The sequence below is a fragment of the Bubalus bubalis genome, chromosome 22, assembly GCF_019923935.1.
Source record: "Bubalus bubalis isolate 160015118507 breed Murrah chromosome 22, NDDB_SH_1, whole genome shotgun sequence".
Taxonomy (NCBI): Eukaryota; Metazoa; Chordata; class Mammalia; order Artiodactyla; family Bovidae; genus Bubalus; species Bubalus bubalis.
This window is the reverse complement of record NC_059178.1, coordinates 51,484,075-51,503,428: the sequence shown is the minus strand read 5'-3', so window position 1 is coordinate 51,503,428 and position 19,354 is coordinate 51,484,075. Positions and strand designations below refer to the sequence as shown.

At 37.1% G+C, this 19,354-nt stretch overlaps 1 long non-coding RNA gene across 2 annotated transcripts in view; it reads left to right on the top strand.

Annotated features, from left to right (window-relative positions):
- The window catches only part of LOC123331183, an 89,482-nt gene that overhangs the window by 30,317 nt on the left and 39,811 nt on the right, over positions 1-19,354 (top strand). The window contains exon 3 of one of the 2 annotated variants that reach the window (XR_006547703.2): positions 18,662-18,772. The exons of the other annotated variant lie outside the window; for it this stretch is intronic. This is a non-coding gene — a long non-coding RNA (uncharacterized LOC123331183). Of the gene's footprint in view, positions 1-18,661; positions 18,773-19,354 lie in introns of those variants that run through there. 2 annotated transcript variants of the gene reach the window in all.

Below are 19,354 nucleotides of genomic sequence, written 5' to 3'. Positions count from 1 at the left end.
CTAGCATCCAGAAGACATCTATTCACAACTAGGGAGTCAGTAAACAGAATCTTAAACAGATTGTCACGTTATTTAATTATTTGTGGATAAAAATTAACTTGTAATTCATTACTATGAATGTAATTAAACTCTTTTTGTCCCTTAAAATGCTTGAGGGAAATTGAGATTGCAAAAACTTAGTGTCTAGAATAAATTACATCCTGGAGTGCCCATGATTTTCACTGAAACTTGAAGTCATTCATTATGGCATTTTATAATTACTTATATAATTCCATATTAAATTTAAGTTGTCAATTTGAAGCCTGGCAGCAAGCAAACATAGAAGAATTGAAAGACAAAGCTTTAAGCCATATTTATGTCATTTTTTTCCCTTTGTTTTATGTGTGGGAGGTTAGGCTGGTGCCTACTTAAGCATAGTAGTGAAAATCAATAGAAAATTAGAAAATTAAAGCAGTATGTGAAAGAACTGGAAGAGTCGTAAAAACAGGGGAAGTGATCTCATGTCACATGTTATTTTACCACCATGAAAAAATACTCAATAACTTGGAAAAATAATCCAAAGGTATATCCTGAATTACTTCTCCCCTCATGGAAAAAATGAACTACCATATTCCATAAATCAGTAGCCAAATTTTTAAAATAAACTATATTCCATATTATTCAGTTGAAAGAACTAAGAACCAAGAAGGTCAGAATTTCTTTTTGAGTTGTATCAGTTCAGTTCAGTCTCTCAGTCGTGTCCGACTCTTTGAGACCCCATGAATCGCAGCACGCCAGGCCTCCCTGTCCATCACCAACTCCCGGAGTTCACTCAGACTCACATCCATCGAGTCAGTGATGCCATCCAGCCATCTCATCCTCTGTCGCTCCCTTCTCCTCCTTCCCCCAATCCCTCCCAGAATCAGTCTTTTCCAATGAGTCAACTCTTCGCATGAGGTGGCCAAAGTACTGGAGCTTCAGCTTTAGCATCATTCCTTCCAAAGAAATCCTAGGGCTGATCTCCTTCAGAATGGACTGGTTGGATCTCCTTGCAGTCCAAGGGACTCTCAAGAGTCTTCTCCAACACCACAGTTCAAAAGCATCAATTCTTCAGCACTCAGCTCTCTTCACAGTCCAACTCTCACATCCATACATGACCACAGGAAAAACCATAGCCTTGACTACGCGAACTTTTGTTGGCAAAGTAATGTCTCTGCTTTTGAATATGCTATCTAGGATGGTCATAACTTTCCTTCCAAGGAGTAAGCATCTTTTAATTTCATGGCTGCAGTCACCATCTGCAGTGATTTTGGAGCCCCCAAAAATAAAGTCTGACACTGTTTCCACTGTTTCCCCATCTATTTCCCATGCAATGATGGGACCAGATGCCATGATCGTTTTCTGAATGTTGAGTTTTAAGCCAACTTTTTCACTCTCCTCTTTCACTTTCATCAAGAGGCTTTTTAGTTCCTCTTCACTTTCTGCCATAAGGGTGCTGTCATCTGCATATCTGAGGTTATTGATATTTCTCCTGGCAATCTTGATTCCAACTTGTGCTTCTTCCAGCCCAGGGTTTCTCCTGATGTACTCTGCATAGAAGCTAAATAAGCAGGGTGACAATATACAGCCTTAACGTACTCCTTTTCCTATTTGGAACCAATCTGTTGTTCCATGTCCAGTTCTAACTGTTGCTTCCTGACCTGCATATAGGTTTCTCAAGAGGCAGGTCAGGTGGTCTGGTATTCCCATCTCTTTCAGAATTTTCCACAGTTTATTGTGATCCATACAGTCAAAGGCTTTGGCATAGTCAATAAAGCAGAAATAGATGTTTTTCTATTTCTATTTTCTATTGAGTTGTATAGACAGTAGCTAAACAAGGAGATTCCAAGTTCTCTTAATTCTGAGTTTTCTGTGATCAGGGAATGTGATCATGCAGATAAGAGCAAATTCTTAATTAGCAGAGCATCTTTCAGTTCAATTCAGTTACTCATTCATGTCAACTCATTATGACCCCATGGACTGCATGCCAGGCTTCCCTTCCATCACCAACTCCTGGAGCTTTCTCAAACTCATGTCCATCAAGTTGGTGATGCCATCCAACGATCTCACCCTCTGCCATTCCCTTCTCTTCCCACCTTCAATCTTTCCCAGCACCAGGGTCTTTTCCAGTGAGTCAGTTCTTTGCATCAGGTGGCCAAAGTATTGGAGCTTCAGCATTAGTCTTTCCAATGGATATTCAGGACTGATTTCCTTTAGGATGGACTCGTTGTATCTCCTTGCAGTCCAAGGGACTCTCAAGAGTCTTTTCCAACACCACAGTTCAAAAGATCAGTTCTCCAGTGCTCAGCTTTCTTTATAGTCTAACTCTCACATCTGTACATGACTACTGGAAAAACCATAGCTTTGACTAGACGAATCTTTGTTGCCAAAGTAATGTCTCTGCTTTTTAATGTGCTGTCTAGGTTGATGACAGCTTTTCTTCCAAGGAGCAAGCATCTTTTAATTTCATGACTGCAGTCACCAGCTGCAGTGATTTTGGAGCCCAGGAAAATAAAGTCTGTCCTGTTTCCACTGTTTCCCCACCTATTTGCCATGAAGTGATGGTACCAGATGCCGTGATCTTAGTTTTCTGAGTGTTGAGTTTTAAGCCAACTTTTTCACTCTCCTCTCTCACTTTCATCCAGAGGCTCTTTAGTCCTTCTTTACTTTCTGCCATTAAGCAACAACTATAAGTGAAGTATTTATATTCAATATGAAAAATTGTTATAGCTCTATTTTTTTTTCATGTAAACCTAGAATTAGCCTGCATAGTTTCACAGCTAGTCTCTTTTGTGTCATGAATCTGGTCTTGAATAACTAAGCATCAGATTGAGATTCTCTTAATGCTGCCTTTCTTTTCTTTAATTTAAAAAGCAAGTGAAATCTCTATAGACACAAAATTCTGTATTTCTTGATTTCTTATTCTAAAGTAATTGTTTTGTTAAAAATAAATCAGCTGCTTCTAAAATAGTTAGAATATACTTCAAATATCCCAAATGGTTTTAAAATAATATAATGAACAGTTACCTATCCCTCAGCAATCTAAACAAATAGAATATTTAAGATATAGTTGAGTGTCGTGTAACCCTCCTTATTAAGAGATGACTCTGTTTTCTGGATCTGGACTTCCTTTACATGATTTATGTCCTTACTAAATTTTTCTCCAAGCAATGTAAAGTATGGTTCTTCAGTGGTCAATTTTAATCTTGTTCTGTGTAAATTTTCAACTTTCTTTTTTATTTTAACTTTATATCCCTGAATACTTACCATGTTAGTAGTTCTAGCAATAGCTCATTTGTTTTTAATGTTATAGTTTTTATTATTATGAGCATACAATTAAAATTTCCAATTTCTTTGAAGGACATTTAGGACACTTAGACTTTTTTAATATTAAAAATAATGTTAAGAGCAATCTTGCAATTATTTTGTTATCTGGTCACATATGCAAGAATTGCTCCAGGTGTATACCTAGAAATGCAATAGCTGGATGACTGGTTATGCACATTCTCAAATTTAATAGTGATTGTAATAGTCACCCCACTGGTTTTACCAGATTACATGATCAATACACAGCCTTGAGCATAAGGAGAATTAACAAATCTTTTTTGCTTATCTGATATATGTGTAAGGATTTTTTTTTGGTTTAATATTTATTTCTCTGATCATTAATGAGAAAAGTAAACTTTTCATGTTTCCTTGTGTTTTGTATTTTCTATTTGCTTTTTTCATGTCTTTTGTTAGTTTCTTTGAAGATATTTTCCACATACTTTTCAAAAACTCTATAAAAGAAATCAAACATAGTTATATAATACATAATTTTAAAAATCCTAGCAAAGTTTAATTATCAATATTTTCCATTATTGCTAAGGGAAGTTTTTCTTCCTCTAATGTCATAAGAGAGCCAACATTTCCGTGTCAAAAGACATTCTTTCCCCATTTAAATTATTAATCGAAATTAAACTGTCTGTACATATCATGTGGTGTACATAAGCAAATCGATTAGGTCCATATAACTAAAACCTTTATCCATCACCATTTAGTAAGATGTCATTTCCAACTCATCAGCAAATTTATCCAGATTTCATGTATTCATAAGGCTGTCTACCTTGACGGGTTCTCTATCTTGTTCTATTTGTGTAGTGTTTATGTCCTAGGTTAATCTCATACCAACATGATAATGACTTTACAATAAGCCAGATACTTTGTAGAGAAGTCCCACTACTCTGTCCTCACAAGGATGACTTAGCTGCCCTTAGGTATTTGCTTTTATGGAGTTTGTTTCAGGTAAAAAAAAAATACCATATTTTATATGTAATTACTATATCATATTTTATAGTATTAAATGTAGATTGATTTGGAAGAATGCTTTATATTTTTCATGAAGATGATGCATCTTTCTTACTTCTATTAAAATTTTGTATTTTTCACCATAATCCTTTGGAGAAATGAGATGGAGATCTCATATTCCTAAACAAAGGATAGTGGATTTCTTTAAAAACAAAAATTGGCAGCATTGTAATTCAAAAAGTCTCTATTTCATTTATAATTTGATTTTACTGCTTTTTATATACTTTAAAATTTCATTCTCATTTAAAAAAAAAGATTCACAAATCTTATTTTTTTTTAATATAAGTAAGCCATTGTGTTTAATACTTCTGTTTGGAGCAGCCATATGTCGTCTTTGGGAGCAGACTCCCCAGGAGCAGCCTTTGGTAAAATTATTTTAGTTCCTATAGTTCATGTGTACAGGAGTCAAGGAAATACTAGCAAAAGGGAAGGAACCCAATGAGTTGCTTCTCGGGGCAACTGGAGCTCAGTACTATGAGGGACTAGGAAAACAATACAGAACATAAAGATTTACTCTAACTGAAGGCTGAGAAAGGCTTTTATTCAGCAGTTCCGTGGATGAGGAACTGCCTCCCCCATGCTTCTGCAGGTAAAGAATCTGCCTGCAGTGCAGGAGATGCAGGTTCAACCCCTGGGCTGAGAAGACCCCTGGAGAAGGAAATGGCAACCCACTCCAGTATTCTCAACCTGGAGAATTCCATGGCCAGAGGAGCCTGGCAGGTCTACAGTCCAAAGGGTTGCAAAGAATCAAACATGACTGAGTGCACAGACATGGATGAGGCTTGATTCTGGGGTTGGTAACTCTCCAGTAGATCTGACTGTCTCCAACATGCTGAGCATGCTCTTTTAGCCAGAATAACGCCCAGGAAAAAACATAAATGGTTACTGTAGGCAGCTTTTGGCATAGCTAGCCTGATGCCAAGAGGATCTGGGCAGCACTGTGTCCACTCAAGTCCACTCTTTACAATACTTAGGTTCACTCAGACTATGGTTAAATCTGGTCTCTTCTGCCTCTGATGTTTTCAAGGTACTGGTCAGCTGCACTTTCAGTAGGACTCCCTGCAGTTGGCTCCCAGATCATGCTTTATATTTGCTACTTCCCTCTTCTACCAGCCTCTAGCATCTAGATTCCTCTCATACTCAGATGAGTAATCCTACTATTCCTATAGGCTGCTTTTCTGGCAGAGTGAAACAGACCCCGACTCCATGTGGAGTCTGAAGCTGCAGTCATTTTGCACTAAGCAGATGGTAGTTGCTCAGATGACTCAGTGCATTCCACCTCCATGAATCCCCTGAATATGAGACATGCTTGCCCAGGTCCCCCACCATAATAAAGAAGCACCCCTGCAAGAATGGTGATTCCTTTCTTTTCCTGAGGATCTTTACTTCCTCATTAGTAGCAACACTTTTTGCTTAGCAAATGTTCTCTTGGGTAGATTTTCCAATAGTGCTGCACACCAAATAGCAAGTGTGTAATAAAAGCAAATTTATAAATCTGTATTTGAGTATAAGGGTGTTAACTGAATAAACATTTAGAACATTATATGAGAGAAATGATAGATTCTACCTTAAAATATATGGTGTGCTGCTGCTGCTGCTGCTGCTAAGTCACTTCAGTTGTGTTTGACTCTGTGCGACCCCAGAGATGGCAGCTCACCAAGCTCCTCCTTCCCTGGAATTCTTCAGGCAAGAACACTGGAGTGGGTTGCCATTTCCTTCTCCAATGCATGAAAGTGAAGTCACTCAGTCGTGTCCAACCCTTCAGGACCCCATGGACTGTAGCCTACCAGGCTCCTCCATCCATGGGATTTTCCAGGCAAGAGTGCTGGAGTCGGTTGCCATTGCCTTCTCCAAAATATATGGTGTAAAGTCTATAATAGAAAAAAATGTATGCATTAGAAAAATGAATGCTGTTATTAGAGTGACAAAGATTTTAATGACATAAAAATACGGAAACAATAAAATTGAATGTAGAAATTGGCAAATTTTCAAATATTGTAAGTAGCATTATATGTGAAATAAAGGCACACTGCTGACTAAAATTAAAATTAAAAGGCACACTGCAACCATAGTAGATGTGACTTCCTTTTATCCAGACTCTCATATCCTCTTCATAAGTCTATTCCATGACTGCAGTCTGAGGAGTGGCTCACATCTAACACAATCACTACCTCATCCACGCTATGGCTCGTTCACTGGAGCCCAGATAGTTCTTAACCTTAAGGCTGAGTCTATCCACTTATCTTCTGAGTCTACCTGTTGTTTCCTTTTAATTTCCTGTTCAGGCTACATTTTCTGGTCCAGTATCTTAAAAATTCCTTAGTACCTTCAAGCCTTTTGATATCGTTCCCTTTTCCTTGCTGCTTTTAAACCAAAAATAATAGTGTTCTTTTTCTACTTTCCATCTAACTATATTCATCAGTTGCCATCTAGGATGGAAGAAAAAGGCAGGAGTTTTACAGACAATCTGTCATCTCAAACGATGTCTCCACTGGACACTTGCTATTTTATCTTGACCCTGTTATCTAATTTTCCGCACCTCAGCTCCCTGATTCATAAAATGAAAATAATAGGATAAAACTACTAATAAGCAGTTGCTAAGTTGCTAAGTCACTTCAGTCGTGTCTGACTCTGTGTGACCCCATAGACGGCAGCCCACCAGGCTCCCCTGTCCCTGGGATTCTCCAGGCAAGAACACTGGAGTGGGTTGCCATTTCCTTCTCCAATGCATGAAAGTGAAATCGCTCAGTCCTGTCCAACTCTTAGCAACCCCATGGACTGCAGCCTACCAGGCTCCTCCGTCCATGGGATTTTCCAGGCAACAATACTGGAGTAGGGTAAGTGAATACATTTCAGCTGGGGACTTAGAACAGTTTCAAGAGGCAGCAGGAGCTTAAACTATATTCTCTTTTACTGTCTATTGAGTCCTGTCTTGCCACATTGTGCGAAGCCATTCTTTAGTCTAATGCTCACCCCTTCCGTCATCTGGATCTATTTCCTGTCCCAGAGACCTCTGTAAATTATTCTCCCTTTCTTCCATTGCCTTCCCTGTCTCTCTTAATATTTCCTCATCAGAATTTAAATTCCTTCATTATAAAGCTCCTTCCGGTTCTAAAGAAAACCTTCCCCCAGTCACCTCACCTTCCAGTTTCCACTTGCTATTTCCAATCCAGTCACCAGAAGTCGACATGCATGTGTTTACTCTCTACCTTTCTAAAACCCATTGCCATGTTGATTTCTAGCCAACTACTCCATTAAAGTTGCTCAGACCATCATCAGCATTCTCTTAACAGGTGAAGTCATCCGGAGTTTTAACGAACCCTCGACATAGTCCTGGCCTATTTGTGGTCACTGGCATAATGCAGTGAAAGTGCACTTAGTTAAACTGGGAATATTTAGAAGGATAGCAAACACAGTTCAGAGAAAACAGCTTTCTCAAAAGTTGGGTTCAGTACTACTCCCCCCAGTTACCATAACAACGTCTACCCCATACTTATTTCTGACATAGGGATTAAATACCTAGACTGGCTATACCTTTGGGCACATGGTTTGGAGAGATAAGAGGCAATCTGGCACATTCTTTGGCAGTAATAAACTCCAGGCATATCTGGTAATTTTACTTCCTTCCAAAGCATCCTGGTGTGCTATGATAGGAGTCAGTAGTATTCACATTCATGGATATGATGCAGGTTATATTGTATACAAACAAATTTCAAAAGTCATCAAAATCATCAGTTATACAGAAAAGTATTTGCATACTTGCAGGGGGGAAAAAAACTCATCAATAGATTCCAAAGAAAAACAAGGAAATTCAGATAACAGCAAATACTTATCTGGCACACAGACCACTTTAAGAATTTTATCAGATGAAAAGAATTTGTTTCTTGAACTAGATTCATTTCTGGATAGCAAGATATCTTAAAGGTCTTTTTATCCTTCTTCAAAGCAACCTCTACAGATTCAGAGATCTTGATTTTATTTTTTCTGTCAATGCTGATTTTTTTATCTCATGGAAACACTTTCTTCCTTTGGCTTTGACACCGTTCTTCCTTAAGTTACCTCTGCCTCTACTGCTGCTCTTAGAATCCTTTGCTTCTATTTTTGTGACTGTATCTGAAATGCTTGGTTTTCTTAAATTAAAAAAAAAAATTTTTTCCCTTTGGCCAATTTCTCTTCTCAGAGTATCCCCTATGGGTTTGCATCGTGCTCAAAATTTTGTATGTGCTCAAAAATGTACTTCTACCATCCACGTATCTTTCCAGACTTTCAGACCTGCACATACAATTGCACAATGAACAGGAACCTTGTAGGTTTAACTGATTCTACGTGACCTCCTCATCCCCTTCCTCTCCTGCTCTTTGTCTATTTCCATCTTAGTGATTGTGCTTAGTCACCATTTTCTCTATGCTTTGATTCATTTATATATTTTACTTAAAAGGGAACTGTGCATGTGTGCTCAGTTGCTCAGTTGTGTCTGACTTTTCGTGACTCCATGGAATGTAACCCACAAGGATTCTCTGTCCATGAGATTTTCCAGGGAAGCATATGAGAGTGAGTTGCCATTTCCTTCTGCAGTCTCAGTGATCCACACACCCATATGTCAAGTTCCAATGGTCACAAATGGGGGCACCATTCCAGACTTCTCTCCTTCTTTCACCCATAAATTCAATCTTTGACATAATATTTTATGTTACCAAATTTATATCTATAATCCCACATGATCTGTGCTGTGTTTCCATCTTAGCTTGCGTATTTCTGCTCAGAGTACTCCCAACAATTTCTGTACTGAAATTCCTTTAAATGTGACCGCCTTAAACTCGTCCTTTGTCAGGTCAGTCACCCACAAATTCTTTTAAAAATCCATACATAATGTATTCAAAGTCCATACTTAAAATTCTTTAATGAATTCTTGCACTATTGAGGTGAGCATTTAAAATCTTTAGTATATGAAAGACAGGTCTCCTGTTGTTGTTCCCTTGAACTTTATACTTCAAACTGAACATTTTTCCAGCCATGTCATTTTTTTTCCCCCACTTAAATCCCTTGAGGTCCTTGCCACTTATTTAAAATGTCTGACTGGAACCTTCATTTCGGCCAAAGTCCTTCCTTAAAGTTCATTTAGGCACTAACACATCAAGAAAGATTTTTCAGAAATTCCTAATGTTATTTATAAATGATATGGTATCCTTCTCGTAGAGAGGCATTATGTATATATTGTGAATTCCCTCATAGCTCAGTCATTAAAGAATCTGCCTGCAATGCAAAGGATCTGAGTTTGATTCCTGGGTCAGCAAGATCTCTGGAGAAGGAAACGGGAACACACGCCAATATTCTTGCTTCCCTGGTGGCTCAGATGGTAAAGCGTCTGCCTGCAATGCGGGAAACCTGGGTTCAATCCCTGGGTTGGGAAGATCTCCTGGAGAAGGAAATGGCAATCCACTCCAGTATTCTTACCTGGAGAATCCCAGGAATGGAGGAGCCTTGTAGGCTACAGTCTCGGAAATGACTGAGCGACTTCACTTCACTTCACTTCACGAGTAACATATTATACTAAACAAATATTTAACATTGGAATACATTTAAGCATGATAGAGCAAAACTAGTCCAGAAAAATGTTTGGCACATAGGAGGCATCCAATACATATTTTATGAGTATGTAACTGAAAAGAAGCTTTAAATCCATAGATTAATTCTTGATCTGTAGTTATCTATATGATAAGATCAGCACTTTATATTCCTTTCCTTACATTTTAGGAGATGAGCCTTTCATACTTGTTTCAGAATAAAAGTATTTTCAGTTCAGCTCAGTCACTCAGTCGTGTCCAACTCTGCAGCCCCATGGATTGCAGCACACCAGGCTTCCCTGTCCATTACGAACTCCTGGAGCTTTCTCAGACTCATGTCCATTGAGTTGGTGATACCATCCAACCATCTCATCCTCTGTTGTCCCCTTCTCCTCCTGCCTTCAATCTTTCCCAGAATCAGGGTCTTTTCCAATGAGTCAGTTCTTCACATCAGGTGGCCAAAGTATTGGAGCTTCAGCATCAGTCCTTCCAAAGAATATTCAGGACTGATTTCCTTTAGGATGGACTGGTTGATCTCCTTGCAGTCCAAGGGACTCTCAAGAGTCTTCTCCAACACCACAGTTCAAAAGCATCAATTCTTCAGCATTCAGGTTTCTTTATATTTCGACTCTCACATCCATATATGACTACTAGAAAAACCATAGCTTTGACAAGATGAAACTTTGTCGGCAAAGTAATGTCTCTGCTTTTTAATATGCTGTCTATGTTGGTCATAGCTTTTCTTCCAAGGAGCAAGTGTCTTTTAATTTCATGGCTGCAGTTCCCATCTTCAGTGATTTTGGATCCCAAGAAAATACAGCCTGTCCCTGTTTCCATTGTTTCTCCATTTCTTTGCCATGAAGTGATGGGATCAGATTCCATGATCTTAGTTTTGTGAATATTGAATTTTAAGCCAACTTCTTCACTCTCCTTTCACTTTCTTCAAGAGACGCTTTAGTTCCTCTTTGCTTTCCGTCATAAGGATGTTGTCATCTGTGTATCTGAGGTTATTGATGTTTCTCCTGGCAATTTTGATTCCAGCTTGTGCTTCATCCAGCCCAATATTTATTTATTTTTGCATGTACATCCAGTTGTCTCAGCACCACTTGCTGAAGAGTTACCTTTACTCCACTGTATTGTTTTGACTCTTTGATCAAAGATCAGTTGACAGTGTGGATCTACTTCTGGGCTTTCTATGTGTTCCATTGTTCTCTATGTCCTTTCAGTAGTACCACAGTGTCTTGAAAAGTGAAACGAAACGCTATAGTAAGTCTTAAACTTGGATAGTTTTGTCCTCTGGTTCTATTCTTTTGATATAGTCTTAACTGTTCTGGGTCTTTGCCACTCCAAACTTTAGAAACACCTTGTCGATATCCATAAAATTACTTGCTGGGGTTTTGATTAGGATTGAATCAAATATATAGTGCAAGTTGGAAAGAACTGAAATCTTGACAATTTTGAGTACTCCTATCCAGGCACATGAAACACACCCTCGTGTGTTTATTTAGTTCTTTGATTTTGTTCATCAGAGTTTGTAGTTTTCCTCACATGGATATTGAACATATTGTTAGACTTATTCCCAAGAATTTGTGTGGGGGGGGGAGGGGGTTGGGGGGTGGTTAGCTCTAATTTCTAAGTCTACTTGTTCATTGCTGGTATATAGGAAAGCAATTGACTTATAAAGAACCTTGTGTCCTGCAAACCCACTTTAATTGTAAAGTTCCAGGAATGCTTTTATCTATCTTTCCATTTTTCTAAATAGCTAAACATGTTATCTGCAAACAAAGATAATTTTACTTTTTTCCTTCCCAATTTAGACACATGTTTTTCTCATTATGTTAACCAGAATTTGTATGTTTCAGTTGTGTTCAATTCTTTGTGATTCTATACACTGTAGTCTGCCCACAGGTATCCTCTGTCCCTGGGATTCTCCAGGCAAGAATACTGGAGTGGGTTGCCATGCCTTTCACCAGGGGCTCTCCCCAACCCAGGGATCGAACCAGCATCTCTTATGTCTCCTGCATTGGCAGTCAGGTTCTTTACCACTAGCGCCACCCAGGAAGCTCATATTAACTAGAACTTCCAGTATATTGAAAAGAAATATTGAAAGGGAACATCCTTGACTTATATTTGATTTTAGTTGAAAAGTTTTTAAGTCTCACACCATTAAATGTAATGTTAACTATAGGTTTTGTCAAGTCTTTTTCATGTTAAGTAAGTTTATCTCTGTTCTTAGTATACTGAGTTTTCATGGTGAATGTTTTCAGCATCTACTGCATTATCATGTGATATTTCTTTGCATGTTGATGTGATAAATTAATTAGTTTCAGATATTTAACCAACTTTTCACACTTTAGAGGTACTGTGTGTTCAATTCCAAACCACAACAATAAAGCAAATATCATAATGCCAGGTCTCGTGAGTTTCCTGGTGTCTCAGTGCATGTAAATGTTATGTCTACACAATATTATAGTATATCAAGTGCAATTGCATTATGTCTAAAAGAGCAATATACATACCTTAATTTACAATTTACTAATCATATTCTGAAGCTTTGGTGAGGTCATAATATTTTTGCTAGTGTGCACCGTTGAATCAGGTTTGCTAGTATTTTATTGAGGATCTTTGTAATTATGTTCATCTACATTCTTCTATAGATTTTCTGGTTTTGCTTTTCGGGTAATTTTGGTCTCATAGAATGAGTTAGGAAGTATTTTATCTGTTTCCATAATCTAAAGGATAATGTAGAGAATTGTAATAATTCCTTCCTAAAATGTTGAACTTGGTGCTTTCTGTTTCTGAAGGATAGTAGTTATTCAACTTCATTAATTAGTATAAGCCTATCAGATGGGTAAATCTAGTTTGAATAATAGGCCAAACACACACAGAAATTTCAGAAGAGTGATGTTCATTTTTGGAGCCCAGTTAATTTTTAAAGATGAAGGCTTGATTTTTCTTTTTTTTTTTTTTAGAGACCACATGTTGAACAGTAAAACAAATATTAGTAAATTTAAATATCTCCACTAAAGAGTTAGTCTGTCCCCATTTTTCTCTGGAAGGAAGCCACTATGCGTTGCCCACGTGTATGTGGGGATTTATGCACTAAATTCTGAAGGGTGGAGTATCTACAGATATCATTTGAAATTCTTCTGCATGGGATATTTGTCCACTAATTATTTAGTTGCTTATTTATATTGGCATGGATGCATGGATATTTATTATACTTTAAGATAGAGTCTGATAATTCTGTAGTTTCCTGCTCAAATGCTTTCAGCTTTGGCCATTGGGAATCTTTCATTTGGCTCTGCTGTACTTTTGACATACTTGTCATTCATTTTCCTTAATTGTTCAATTCATTATACGTGCACAGCAGCATCAATATTGTTTACATGAACTCCTATAGGAAACAACTTTAACAAGTAGAGTCTTTATGTGTGTCTCTTTGCTGTGGCAACCCACTCCAGTTACTCTTGCCTAGAAAATTCCATGGATGGAGGAGGCTTGTGGGCTACAGTCCATGGTGTCGCAAAGAGTCAGACACGACTGAGCAACTTTACTTTCACTTTATTTCACTTTGCTGTTAGTTTTCAAGACTTCATTCATTTCAACTGTTATTTGGGTCATCAACATTTTTGTACCTCCTTTTCAGTGAGGTTCTTCACATATACAGTTAAATTCCTTGTTGTCAGAGTCCTCTGTTATCCTGGGATTTCAGTGTTGTCATGCCTTTTTTTTTTTTTTTTGTATACCGTAAGTTTCACTCTTTCTGCAATAGGTTTTGACAAATGCATACTATCATGTAGTCACCATTACAGTATCACACAAAGTCGTTACATTATTCTAAAATTTCTTGTTTCGTGTATTCAACCTTCTCTCCAATGATTGCTAAAACCTATTGATTTGATGATTTCTCCATAATTTTGCCTTTTTCAAAATAGCATATACATTGAATTTTACAGTATGTAACATTTTCAGAGTAGTTTCTTTCACTTAGCAATATGTGTTTAAGAGGTATTCATATTTTCATTGCTTTATAGCTCATCTCAGTAACATGCCGCTCTTGCACTTGCTGCCTTTTAATTAGTGTATTTAAGACCATTTCCATTTCTTATGATTGTTTAGTTGAATTGAAAGAGATGGGAATAACAGACCACCTGACCTGCCTCTTGAGAAAACTATATGCAGCTCAGGAAGCAACAGTTAGAACTGGAAGTGGAACAGACTGGTTCCAAATAGGAAAAGGAGTAGGTCAAGGCTGTAAATTGTCACCCTGTTTAACTTATATGCAGAGTACATCATGAGAAATGCTGGACTGGAAGAAACACAAGCTGGAATCAAGATTGCTGGGAGAAATATTAATAACCTCAGATATGCAGATGACACCACCCTTATGGCAGAAAGTGAAGAGGAACTGAAAAGCCTCTTGATGAAAGTGAAAGAGGAGAGTGAAAAAGTTGGCTTAAAGCTCCACATTCAGAAAACGAAGATCATGGCATCTGGTCCCATCACTTCATGGGAAATAGATGAGGAAACAGTGGAAACAATGTCAGACTTTATTTTGGAGGGCTCCAAAATAACTGTAGATAGTAACTGCAGCCATGAAATTAAAAGATGCTTACTCCTTGGAAGGAAAGTTATGACCAAACTAGACAGCACATTAAAAAGCAGAGACATTACTTTGCCAACAAAGGCCCATCTAGTCAAGGCCATGGTTTTTCCTGTGGTCATGTATGGATGCTAGAGTTGGACTGTGAAGAAAGCTGAGCACCGAAGAATTGATGCTTTTGAACTGTGGTGTTGGAGAAGACTCTTGAGAGTCCCTTGGACTGCAAGGAAATCCAAACAGTCCATTCCAAAGGAAATCAGTCCTGGGTGTTCATTGGAAGAACTGATGCTGAAGCTGAAACTCCAATACTTTGGCCACCTCATGCAAAGAGTTGACTCATTGGAAAAGACTGATGCTGGGAGGGATTGGGGGCAGGAGGCGAAGGGGACGACAGAGGATGAGATGGCTGGATGGCATCACTGACTCAATGGACATGAGTTTGAATGTACTCCGGGAGTTGGTGATGGACAGGGAGGCCTGGCGTGCTGCGATTCATGGGGTTGCAAAGAGTCAGATACGACTGAGCAACTGAACTGAACTGAAGTTTGAAACAGTTTTCTATTTCTTGTATTTTTTCCCTCTTTATCTACCTCTTTTCATACTATGGTTTTCACTGACTCTTTTATTGAATTCCATTGTATCTTCTCAGTTCATCAATTATATGGTTTAAGCTTTTTGTGTGATTTCCCTGGAGTTCACAAAAGAGATTTTTAACCACTCTGTTTACCTTCAGATATCACTATACTGCTTCACATGTGGTACAGATAATAGAAAATGAAACTCCCAAGTCTGTCTGCTTCCCCATGTGACAGTACAGTAATTGATTTCAGTTACCCATGTTTATAATCATCTATTCCGTTGTTCTATTTTTGCTCATACCTTTAGATCATTGAAAAATATGAAAACTCACATATTTTACTTTCATTTCCTCTTCCTTTGTCTCTCTACACTTCTTTGTGTAAATCCAAGTTCTGAATTGTATAATTCACCTTTGCCCTAAACAATTTGTTTAATTTTTTTTTTTAGAAATATGTGTTTCTGGAAATGAATTCTTTCATTACTTGTTTAAAAGAGTTTTATTTCTCTTCATGTTTGAATAGCATTCTACTTGAAGTAGAATTATAGGTTAGTGTATATTGTTTCATTCAAAATTTTAAATATTTCACCCAGTATTCAACTTCCTTGCATAGTTTGTGGCAAAACGTCTAGTCTACTGTGGTTATTCCTGTCTCTGTCTAAAAATGTTATTATTTTAATCAGAGGCTTTTGATTCTTCTGGTTTCTTTGCTTTGTCTCTCCTCTTGACTTTGCACTTTTATCAATACCTCTCCTTAGTCATGTCTCACAAGTTTTATATCTCTAAGCCATTGTTGTTTTACTCTAGATGGTGCTGGTAAAGTTTGAGGGGTGAATTCAAATATTAGATATGCTTCTGATTTGTTTCTTAGAACTGAGATATTCACAAACATTTCTCTAATTGTATAGCTTTTAACCCTAGTCCCTTCTCCCTTCTCTGACTACAGTTTTTCCAATATATATTTTTTAAAATATTAGACTCCTGATGACTATAATTTTTTCTCCTTAGATGATAAAGGAAGGCTAGAGGCAGGCAGGAGAGAAAGGTATTCTTTTTCACCAGCTGAAATTTCACCAGCTGGTAAAGCCATTTTTCCTGGAGGGAGGACTTTTGTTATAAAGAGAACAGTAGCTGGCTATATTTCATGATGATTCCTTTTCCTTTGCTTCTTGCACAAGTATGAGAGGGTCTTTCTTGTATCTTCACTGTAAGAAATGGTAGATTTCTGTTGAAGGTAAGCCCTCCAAAATGCTGGGTCTCATATAGGTCCCATAGGTCTCATATGTGGTCCCTAGGAATTTCTCACTCATCTGATCATCCACACACAGCATCCAACAGTTAATTACTGTTACTGTCTACATCTCTGAACAATGTAGGGCTGAAGAGTCTTCTACTCTGGATAAACCAACTTCAGCTGTGTCTGTCTGTCCAAACTTCAGTGTGGCAGTTTGCCAATCTGTTCTCTGATGGGATCAAGAAAGTCATTATATTTAGTTTATTCAGTTTCTCTTTTGAGGATAAGAATAATGCCTTCCAAGTTCTTTACATATCATAGCCGAAACCATAAGTCCCAACAACGAAAAATCTTACTTAAAATGTATATGACAACTTAAAAACCACTTGAGAGAAAAAGAGAGAATCTTTTGTACTTTTCAAAGTATCTGCCATTTTGCATCCACTTAATGTTTCCCCAAATTCCAGCCTTCTAGTATTGCTACCCCTGAAATTCTGGCTTCTTTCTGGATATTATTTTCATTATATTTGGATTTGAATAATTTGATCATGACATACCTAAGCTTGGTTTACTTTTAATTTACTCTTACTAGTCCTCACTCTGAATTTACTTCTTTCTATAGTTTTAGAAGTTTTTCCGCCATTTTTCCCAAATACTTTTTTAGACACTCGCACTAATCCATAGTTATTTGTTCATTTCTTTTGAAGTACCTGATGGTGATATTTCTATTCTGCCATTAAGCCCATCTATGGTTCAGGATGGGGAACACATGTATACCTGTGGCGGATTCATTTTGATATTTGGCAAAACTAATACAGTTATGTAAAGTTTAAAAATAAAATAAAATTTAAAAAAAAATCAAAAATTATAATAGTTTTCACTCCATAAATTAAAAAAAATTTTTTTTCACTGAGATTTCCTATCTTTTCTGTCATTTCAAGTTTATTTTTCTTTTTTTGCTTCCAGGCACAAGTATATAGGAGCTGCTTTGAAATCTTTTTCTAGCAAAACATCTAAGTAACGAATTATCAGTGTATTTTGAATTTTTGTTCCCTTGAATAGGTTAAAATGTCATTTTCAAATTAAATTTTTTTTTTTTTTACTTACTAAGCCCTTCTAGATTATATCCTGCATATAGTCTGCAATGCTCTTTAGACTCAGATTTCTATTGCAGTCATCAGGAGTATGTTAGTGTTTTTATTTTAGCAGAGAATCAGTCTTGTTAAACTCAAGTTTAAAGCTCTCTCATCTTTTTAGGCAGTGGTGTGAATCTTATTTTATTGACCTATTTTAAAAGGACGCTCTGGGTTACTTCCCTGCATATATAGTTTTGGGGCTGATTGAGAATTTCGAAATTGATCATAGGAATTTGAATACCTTTCTCTGACTCTCTCCCCTTTGGGATTTTCTCACTTCTCTAGACTGCCTGGGCTCCTTTCCTTGCTTCCTCTGGCCAGGAGGGTGGTGGACTTCCCACCATTATATCTTCTGTTTAGGTTGAAGCTGAGGTTCGCTTGGGGGAAAGTGCGGGGAAATTTCGCTTGTGGGAAAGCACACAAAGAAATAAAAAATTGGAAAACATGGCAGGTAGACAGTTCTCCATGGGTCTTTGACATTTCGTCATGGCTTTCAAACAGTTATGATAGGCACTTTGGTAAATAAAAGTAGAAGGTATTTAAATTTGGATTTCAAGTAAACAGTATTTTTAGGTTAAGTATATCACACATATTGTGGAGACATGTTTATACTAAAAGAAGTCATTGCTTATTGGAAAATTAAAATTGAACTAGGTATCCTTCATTTAATCTTAAAATCCTACAAGAAGATGCACTGACAGATTTTATTTCAAACTATCTTTTCAAGAGATTTTGTATAGCAAACAGGCTTGGAGTTGGAAGATAGCCTCTCAGTCTGGAACAGAAGCAAATGTCCAATATAATGGTGATGTCACCCTCTGAATTAAAGGATAGTTTTGCTTCCAGTCTACTATAAGAGTCGTGTTCTCTAAGCTCAGCTCTGCAGCAAACTTACTATTCATGCATTGTCCACCTGTCTCCTCTACACTGTCTTTTATTGTTCTGTGCTGCTCTTTTCTTTTGACCAGAATTTATACTTGTTATCATTGGATAGGACTAACTTTAGTTTCTGTACAAGTTCATGTCAGAAATAGAATTCCTTATTTGAAAATGTGGCCATATTTTTTATAATAATTGAAGCAGAAGTAGATAATATGTAGATTATTTGAACAAAACTATTAACCAATTGGAATAATAGGATAATATACCCACCCACTAATGAATATTCATATTTTTCAGTTGCACATGGAATTGTCACTGAAGTAGAACATGCCATGAAGAAAGCCTTGGTAAATCTATATGGATTGAAATCATACCCATATTATCTGACCATAACACCCACAACTAAGCATCAATAAAAAAATAAATATAAAAAAATGGAATGTTTTAAAAATTAAGCCACAGTAAGTGAATTTAATTTGTAATAGTTTACAAAGCTCTCTCTTCATAAGTTTCCTAATTAATTTTTACCGAAATGTACTTAAATTACAGACTTCTCCATTTTAACCATTCTCCTAGAGTCACTTCCTTTTAAAAACTGTTTTGAAAATTCCTCAGTCACCAGTACAACACAGCATAGGAGTAGAAGCCAAATTTCGTTGTTAGACTAAGCACATCTTAAGTTGTTTTGTCAAATGGCTATAAATATTTCTAGAAATTTACTGTCAAATTTAGCCCTTACCTTGTTGGAGACCAGTAAGTCTCTAGGTATATTCCTTAGATACTATATGCATCGTTTCAAGATATATTTGTTTCATAACATTTATTCACAACAATAATTGTTCTGTGCAAGCCAGATCTATTGAACACAAATATCTGGAGGTAGCTCAGGTGGCTAGATTATTCAAAATTCCCCACTGATGCACACCAAAGCTCACAATTCTTTTCTAGAAAAATGCTTTAAGCAGAGTCAAGCATTAAAATGCATTTTTC